This window comes from Macrobrachium nipponense, chromosome 25 (genome assembly GCF_015104395.2).
Source record: "Macrobrachium nipponense isolate FS-2020 chromosome 25, ASM1510439v2, whole genome shotgun sequence".
In the NCBI taxonomy this organism is placed as follows: Eukaryota; Metazoa; Arthropoda; class Malacostraca; order Decapoda; family Palaemonidae; genus Macrobrachium; species Macrobrachium nipponense.
This window is the reverse complement of record NC_087214.1, coordinates 33,043,385-33,051,677: the sequence shown is the minus strand read 5'-3', so window position 1 is coordinate 33,051,677 and position 8,293 is coordinate 33,043,385. Positions and strand designations below refer to the sequence as shown.

Here is an 8,293-nt window from a genome sequence, read left to right as displayed (position 1 = left end):
TAGCTTGAACCCATGAATAGTTGATAACCCCCATAAAAATGCTTAAAACTCTATTTTATTAGATAAAACTCAAGAAAAAAACCTAAAAAAAATGTTTATACCTGGTTTTTTTTAATAGGTTTTTGACAAAAAGTGCATTTTATGCTGAAATTGATATAAAAAAAGGAATTTGTTGAAATTACTTAAAGAAAAATACCATGGATTGGCGAATTTTCAGTGAATAAAAGGGGTTATATGTTCCAGAGAGAAATCCACAAATGCATGAGTCCACGAATACTAGGTTCACTGTAATGCTAATATTAATAAAACTGTCTGACTAAAGCTGATCTTATTTTTACAGCTTATACTACCTGTGATGAACATGAACAGCAAGCAGAGTGCGATACAGCTAGCTGGCACAGCGTGTCTGTATAACCTCACTAAATCGTCCCTAGGGGAACAGATTCATCCTCATATACTCAGAGATGTCGTTCACACAACACTGACGCGATGAGTAATTTCCCCATCCCTCGCCCAAGTATTAAGATTTAGGTTTGGGTTTCAGTCAATATATGAAAGCTTTTATGCAATAATAATGTAAACAGTGCTTTGGCAATATACTTTGTCTTCAAACATAATTTTTTGCATGAAATTTATTCTTGTATCACAGGGTACAAAATGATCTGTGGTCTGCTTGTTGTGGTATTCTGTAAATCCATCATTAAGCAAACTCATTATTCATGTGCCAAGCAAGATTTATGTTTTTTGGAAAGTAGGAAGTAGGTAGTATGTTTTTAAGCCCATAAATTACATTGTTATATTTTTTCTCACAGTTACAGAAGAATGGACTTCTTACTCTATGCTGTGATCGTATTTTACACGAAGTATCGTTTGACAAATATTGGTGGCGCCAAGTTGGTGTTAGACTGCCTTCTCGCCTTCAACGACCCATCAGTCGACAGAATGGCCGTTGCGATATGTTCTATTCTTGCTTGGCAGCTAAAATTTCGACGACACAAACTGCACTCCTGGGAGCCAGGGTAAGTTGTTATATTGTCTGTGGTACAGTATCTTATTACTTTTAAATATTTTTAACTCTGAAATGCCAAGTGACATATGATGTGTGTCTTTTGACAGTAGACCAGTAGTGTGGTTATTAAAAAATTATTTTTTAACTTTTATTGTGGGGCGGGGCATTCAAAATCCCTTTCTTTCAACTATCCTCTCAGTTTAATATCTAGTTGCGTTTGCAGTATTTTAAAGACCTTCCTCCAGCTGTTTCCATCTTGTGCCTTCCCTTTGTTTATTCCTTTCTTGGGTGAAGTCTATCCACTTTCTCATCAGCCTCTCTTGTCTTTGTGCCCCTTAATTGACAGGATAATCTGAATATTCTTGTTGCTATTTGTAGATGCTGTGTTATCTTAAGTAGTACCTGTTTAGTTGCCTGGGCTGGTCTGATCACATAGCATGTTGTCAGATCTCAGGCTGTCACTGTACCATGCCCTTCCAAAGTCTTGGCACTTGTGCTCTAGTGCCTTGCTCAGAGGTACACTGAAGTCAACTTTTTTTTACAAAGTTTTTCGCATTGGTATTCAGTTTTGTCATAAAGTATATTTGAATATAAGTTAATACAGGCAGTCCCCGGGGTTATCAGCGGGGGTTCTTGTGATTTATGGGGCCATAATGGCGCAAATAACCAGTTATCGGTGCCATAAGCACCCTTATGGCACCTCTGTTTTAAGTATGTTATGGCGCCATAACTCTATTATTGGCGCCCTTATGGTGCGATAACTGGAACTTGGCCTGTCATGATGCCATAAATCGGCGATTTTATTACACTAGACAAGCCCCATGAAACCTGATCGCCGATAACCGGGGACTGAGTAAAATAGTTTAGTAGTGGCTTTGCTGTCTAAATGTATCAAAATTATTACCAAACAGTCATCATACGTGTGTTTTACAGAAGTTTTTGTACTTTGACCCTTTCTGAAGTTCTTGTAAAACTTTGATGTATTTACTGAGAACTTTCAGAAGCTCCTGCTCAGGTTTGTAATGGAAGCTATACATTTCGGAAAATAACCTTGTAGAACTTTTGGCATATTTAGACAACAAACCCATAGTTGCTTTACTAACTCTTTATCCTGATATAAAAAGTAAGAAACAATTCTTCATAGTTCACACGTATAAATTTTTTCATCATACCTTATTATTATCAATAATTGTAATGAAAATGACCTGCAACATTAATAGTATATTTGAAATGAAAGTGGGATAGGTTCATTTTTCTTTGATTATGCTTAGTTTATACCCCTAACATTTATGGTGTTTGGTAAATGTTTTGTGTACTATTCACAATTCCAAGTGAGCTTGCCGACTTCTCCAAGAAAATGTTCTGGAATGTAGTTATGTTTTAGCTGTTCATTATGATTTACAATTATTTAACTTTACTCAGAGCATGTACATGAAGAAACTGTTAAGCTTAGTCAAGAAGAGGATGGAGGAAGGCGTTGTGGACATCACTCTGAAATTTACTCTGTCTGCCCTGTGGAATTTAACAGGTGAGTTGACTTCTGAGAAAGCTGCTCTCTCTGTGCCATTCTTTCTCTTTAAGTATTACCCTTTAAATAACCTTGACCCCATCAGAAGGACGCTCGTTTGCAGGGTGCGTTGCACAACGCAGTAGATGGAATTTAATGGTTTTCGGTCAGCACCTTATCTGTGACCCCAAATTGTTCTCTGTGGCTTATATTTTTTCTTTTGTTTATCACATTGGGTCCCTTCCCACCTAGCTGTCCAGCTTCTTTAGCTTGTAACTCTCTTTCATCCCACATCTAATGCTTCTTTTGTCGCCCCCCCCCCCCCCCCCCCCCTTCCCCCCTTGTAAAAACCAATTCTTTTGGTCCATCCTTACTAGAATCCCAAAATATGATCCTGTGGTCTCATCTGTGAGGTCATTCAGCGCTAGAACAGAAACTGATAGTTAAGTGTTTGAAAGGTTAACAGGGGGAAAACATTGCAGTTGCACAATAAATCAGTTTAGGAGAGGGTGGAAAGTAAGATGGAAGAGAGAATATGAAAGGAGGTACAGTAAAAAGGGAGGGGATGAATTAATAAAAATAATGATTGCAGTATATTATGGAACTTATATGTGAGCAATTCCAAACTTCCTGGACTCATCGCCCTGTTTTCTCTATTGTATTGAGTAGACCTGAGAACCCCCCCCCCCCCCCCCCCCCCCCCAACACACAGTATAAAAGATAAAGACTGACTTTGAAGTGTCACATCACTGAGACTAATATTTTAAAGACTAAAATATTTACAATTTCATTTGAAATTCAACAGGAGATAACTGAAGTCCTCCAACATCCCCCAGAAAAGTACTTTTTAAAATTGTAAATGACTGTCTTTGGTCAGGTGATGTTTTTTCAATGTAAATATATCTGATAGTTATTTGATTTATATAGAAAAATATTTTTGTGTAGTTTGTACCAACGAATGTGTATAGTCCAGGGTGTTTGTAGAACATACCTGTCATTTGTACTGGCAAATCCGAATGCAGTTCTTTGACTGTAGGGCTTTAACTTTTTCCTTTTGCCTTTTTTTTTTTTTTTGTGCAGATGAATCTCCAGCCACTTGCCAGGTGTTCTTGAAGGAGGAAGGACTCAAATTATTTTTGCAACTTCTCACTGTGTTTTGCAAAGATGCAGCTGTGGAGACAAAAGTTTTGGGCCTACTCAATAACATAGCAGAAGTTGCCCCTCTGAGAAGTGCGCTCATTAATGAGGGTTTCGTAGCTCAGTTGAAGTGAGTAATAATTGAACACAGTAAATTGTAGCTTTATAGGAGTTACACTTTGAACTGTGCCTTGCACAGTAGACTTAAATTTTCTTTGTTGCATACTTCAGGATGCAAATTCCTACCTTTCTGCATTATTTAGTACTTTTCTCTTCCATTTAGGTGTTCCCACCTAGCTGGCCATGTTCTTTAATTTTACTGTGTAATAATTTCTACCTCAAAGAAGTAAATACTGCAGGCTAGACCTATGAATTTAGAAGGATGAATTAACGTTTGGATTAAACTATTTTACTAGGATGCTTGTAGTGTTTTGAATGAGCCACAAGTACAATATTCTCAGTGCTTAGTCTGCTTTAAATGAAAGGTGAATTGCACTTTATATTCTCCTTGCCTTCCAGGTCCCTGCTATGGTCCCCTAACGTGGACGTCAGCTACTTTGCCGCTGGTATAGTAGCTCACCTTGTTTGTGCTAGTCAAGAGTCTTGGAAGCGATCAAATATATCGAAAGAAGACTTGCTGGAAGAACTTGTAAGTAAAAGTTTCGTGAGTGACATATTTGTGAATGATTGACCCTTTGGGAATAAAACATGTCCACTTATACTTTATAACTGGGTGACAAACGCAAGGGGAGATATAATACTTTAAGGTAATTTTGAAATTTTCTACCTCTGCATCGCTTGCTTATATTCTAAAGAGAGGTAAGCTGTGTGCAATGATAAATTGCACTTCAATCATATAACCGTGCTTACTGCATCACATTTAGTCATTTCAAATTATATCTGACACAGTATACATATGGTCTGATCAGGCATGAAATGTCTCCTCTTTTTCAAGGGCAAGGTCGTCATAAGTTGGGAGGAACCCAAGGAGGAAATGGTTGCATACCGATCATTCCAGCCTTTCATCCCTCTACTGACAGCCCTGAACATGCACCAGGTTCAACTCTGGGCAGTGTGGGCATTGCATCATGTGACTACGAAAAACAGTAAGAAAAATCTCATAAGATATTTGTTCTTTAGTTATCAGTTGAAAATTATTTTTGTAACCCAGAATGTTTGTAACATTTCATGTGTCACATTCCTTAAAGTTTTTCCTATATTTTCAACCATCAGCTAGATCAGTTTCTGCAGTGAGAATACAGTGAAGCTCTTCTACTGACAATTGGTGCTCATGTTATTTCAAAACTGTTTTGGAGGAATTTCAAAGTTCAGGTCACTAAAGATCCTTGAAAATAAATGGATAATTTCTGTACCACAGTTTTTCTATTTCTCTGTCGTCATTCAAAATAAAATGCATTCAAGATGTACCAAACCTTATTGCTATTAATGCAAAGAAAGCTTACACTTACAGGTTAATCAACCAAACACTTACAGGTTAATCAACCAACAATTATATTTATGCATAAACAATAACATTAAGGCCTTATAACAGCTTTTAAACTCTAGCCATTGTCATCAGTAATACTGTCAGGCAGATTTGTAGGGTTTAGCAATAAAAAAATGAGAGACTATGGTTCTGGCCTGTTGATAATTTTGGCACCTCAACAGAACACATGAATCCTAATGGTCTTTAAGTGAATAACGCACACTAGTTTATGTGGTACAGGAACTAAGGGAATTTCTATGCTGAAGTAGAATGTGTGGAAAGATGACCAAACAGAATACATTCCAGTGATGGTATAATTACCATCAAAGGGAGAACGACTTTCAGGCTGTCTTGTCCAAAATGTTAAGACCCTAGGAAACTCTTATTTAAAAAGGTAATATTTCTTATGATGGTAGAATAAAATATCCAACACCCATTTCATGAGATTCCATTAACTTTGTAGATAGTACAGGTAGTTTTATGAAAAGTACTTTTTTTTTCAGGCATCATTATCTAGTAAAGACTAAACACAACTGGGGTTCTAGAATACTACTATGTGTCAGGTATAGTAATAGGTAAAGGAAGAATTTAGCCACTCACATCGGAAGTTGGTCTTTACCTTTGCTCTTCGGAATATTAACTCTTATATTTTGTAATGGGTACGGAAGGTTCTTAGCAATACCCCTTAACCTCAGTTGCATTGCTTCCTGTACTTCACAGCTTATCTTTTTTGTTCTCTTCGAATCCAGTCATCTAACTTTTGTCATTTTACCATGCTCTGATTTTCAGTTTTCATTTTAACAATCCTTAAAGTGATGCATCTCAGTGGTGGACTTACTAAAGGGATGTACAGTTATCATTGGCTCGAATCCTGTGCATAACTAGGGCCTCTGGAATTCCACCTCTCATTTCTGTCTTGAACTTTATCTGGAAATTTCCATTCATCTCTAGCCTCCTTTTCATCATTTTCATGTAGGTTGGGAGCCTTCCAACTCTTCTTGGTGCTCACAGGAGCCTAGTTGACACCATCACTTATATTACCCAAAGTGTCTGTGAAAAATCTCTCATTTCATAAGCGCTAAGTATGCACTGTATTTTGTCATGGTAATATTTTAAGAACTGATGTAATTTTCATTCATATTGCAGGTAAACGCTACTGCCGCATGCTTGTCAGAGAAGGCGTCGATGACGTCCTCCTGAAATTGGTAAATTTACCGGATTCTAATGCTTCTGTGAGGGAATTAGCCGAAAGAGTTGTAGATGTTCTTCATGAAAATGGTTATTCAAAGGATATATAATATTTTATAATGTTAATGGTTTTTACAAAATGTATCATCACTAGTTAGTTTAAATTTCTGTTACTTGAATAAATATATCTAAAATTTACTGAACCGTATGATCCATTATGTGATAAAAATCTAATTTAAATAAATATTTGAAAATTAAATATTAGTCAAAATATCATATAAGTACCAGCCCAGCCTTGGGCATTTACAGTAAAAGATTCAGAAAAGGTGTGACTACAATATCGAGCGCCTCAGTGGCGTGATCGGTATGGTCTTGACCTGCCACCTCGGTGGACGCGAGTTCGATTCTCAGGCATTCCATTGAGGTGTTAGAGATGTATATTTCTGGTGATGGAAGTTCACTATTGACGTGGTTCGGAAGTCACGTAAAGCCGTTGGCCCCGTTTCTGAATAACCACTGGTTCCATGCAACCGTCAAAAACACCATACAGACAGTACAATATCCAGTGTCTAGGCCATTTTACAAATAAGTCAGTAGGTGAGAGTTTTGGTGTTAAGAGGCTTGAAAATAGATTTTCGGTCAAGGGTTGCAAAGGGTGAGGAGCAGTATTCAGATACTCGGAGAAATAGTTAGAATTTGCTGACTCGTGAAAGCCTGAAAAATGGTGAAGGTGAAAACATTGACTAGAGAAAATTGAAGAGGGCTCATCAGACCTCTAACCCTGGTATGGAGAAAACTTAATTTTAATACAGTTTTAAAACATTTGATGAAATTGTCACAACAGCAGGGAACATTAAATTACTCAACCAATCAGTGTTATACTACGGAACTTTAATTTTTGTTCTCTACGTACAGAGCAAAAATTAATTTACTATCTTTTACGTGATTCATCCAATAGAGCATATGAACTTTTAACGTAACTGGTAAATGTGACAAATTCCAATGCCTGGAGTTTTTGTTTTGTCTTGGAAAAACTTTATGTATTTCTATGTAACATCTATAGCTTCTAGAAAATATTAATGAAGGGATTTCCAACCATTTAAGAAATATATTTTCAATGTAAAAACCATACTTGCCTCATGTGAGATGCCAAGACTAGAACATAACAGAATTTTCCCAATTGAAACAATGGAGGCATTGTAACTGAGTAACCAAAATAGATCCAGTGACCCATCAGGTCATTGTGGGTCTGGCCATCTGCAAAATTACATATCCCAATACATTTCCACTTGTAAATTCCTGTGCAAATTCTAAACTGAACAATATACTGCCTACAAGTGCTTACCAGCACTTGAAAGACTAAGCAGAACACTTGAAAAATTACCTGCTATTATGAATGTGTCAAATATGACCATAGCAGAGGCATGCTAAACTTGCTGAAAGAACAAGTTAAATACAATACTATTACATTATTTATCTAATCATGCTGAAGTATATACCTCACTAAGCACCAGGGCAATCAGAAAGATGCGAGTCATTTCTCAATTCTCTAATGATACATACTTTTCTATCCAGGGAAGCAACTGATGAAAACCTAGAGACATTTGAAACACTGTTTCTTGAGAATTATAATAAACAGCGTAGCATAGTTTGGCACTGCCTTCTTGTTTCATATTTTCTTACGAGATTGGTTTCCTTCCAGCCGCTTAATTTTGGATAATAACGCTACTTAATTATAGTGAAATAATCTGAAAAGAGCTCTTCCCCACACTTGATATCTCTGGTAGCAATCAAAGCGACAACACGTAGTGGAATGTCACACACTGGGATTCCTTCTGGGGGAGAATACCACAAGTTGGGGATAAAGCATCGTTCCTGCAGGTGGATGTGTCTTCCGTCTATGGTCAACTCTTGGTAAGCCACATTACTTGGGTAACCTGGAATAGTGATTTCTGAACTGGTAAAC

At 37.1% G+C, this 8,293-nt stretch overlaps 1 pseudogene; it reads left to right on the top strand.

The window, feature by feature from the left end:
• The window catches only part of LOC135199323 (protein zyg-11 homolog B-like), a 49,485-nt pseudogene extending 42,960 nt beyond the window's left edge, over window positions 1-6,525 (top strand).
• The last annotated feature ends 1,768 nt before the right edge of the window (window positions 6,526-8,293 follow it).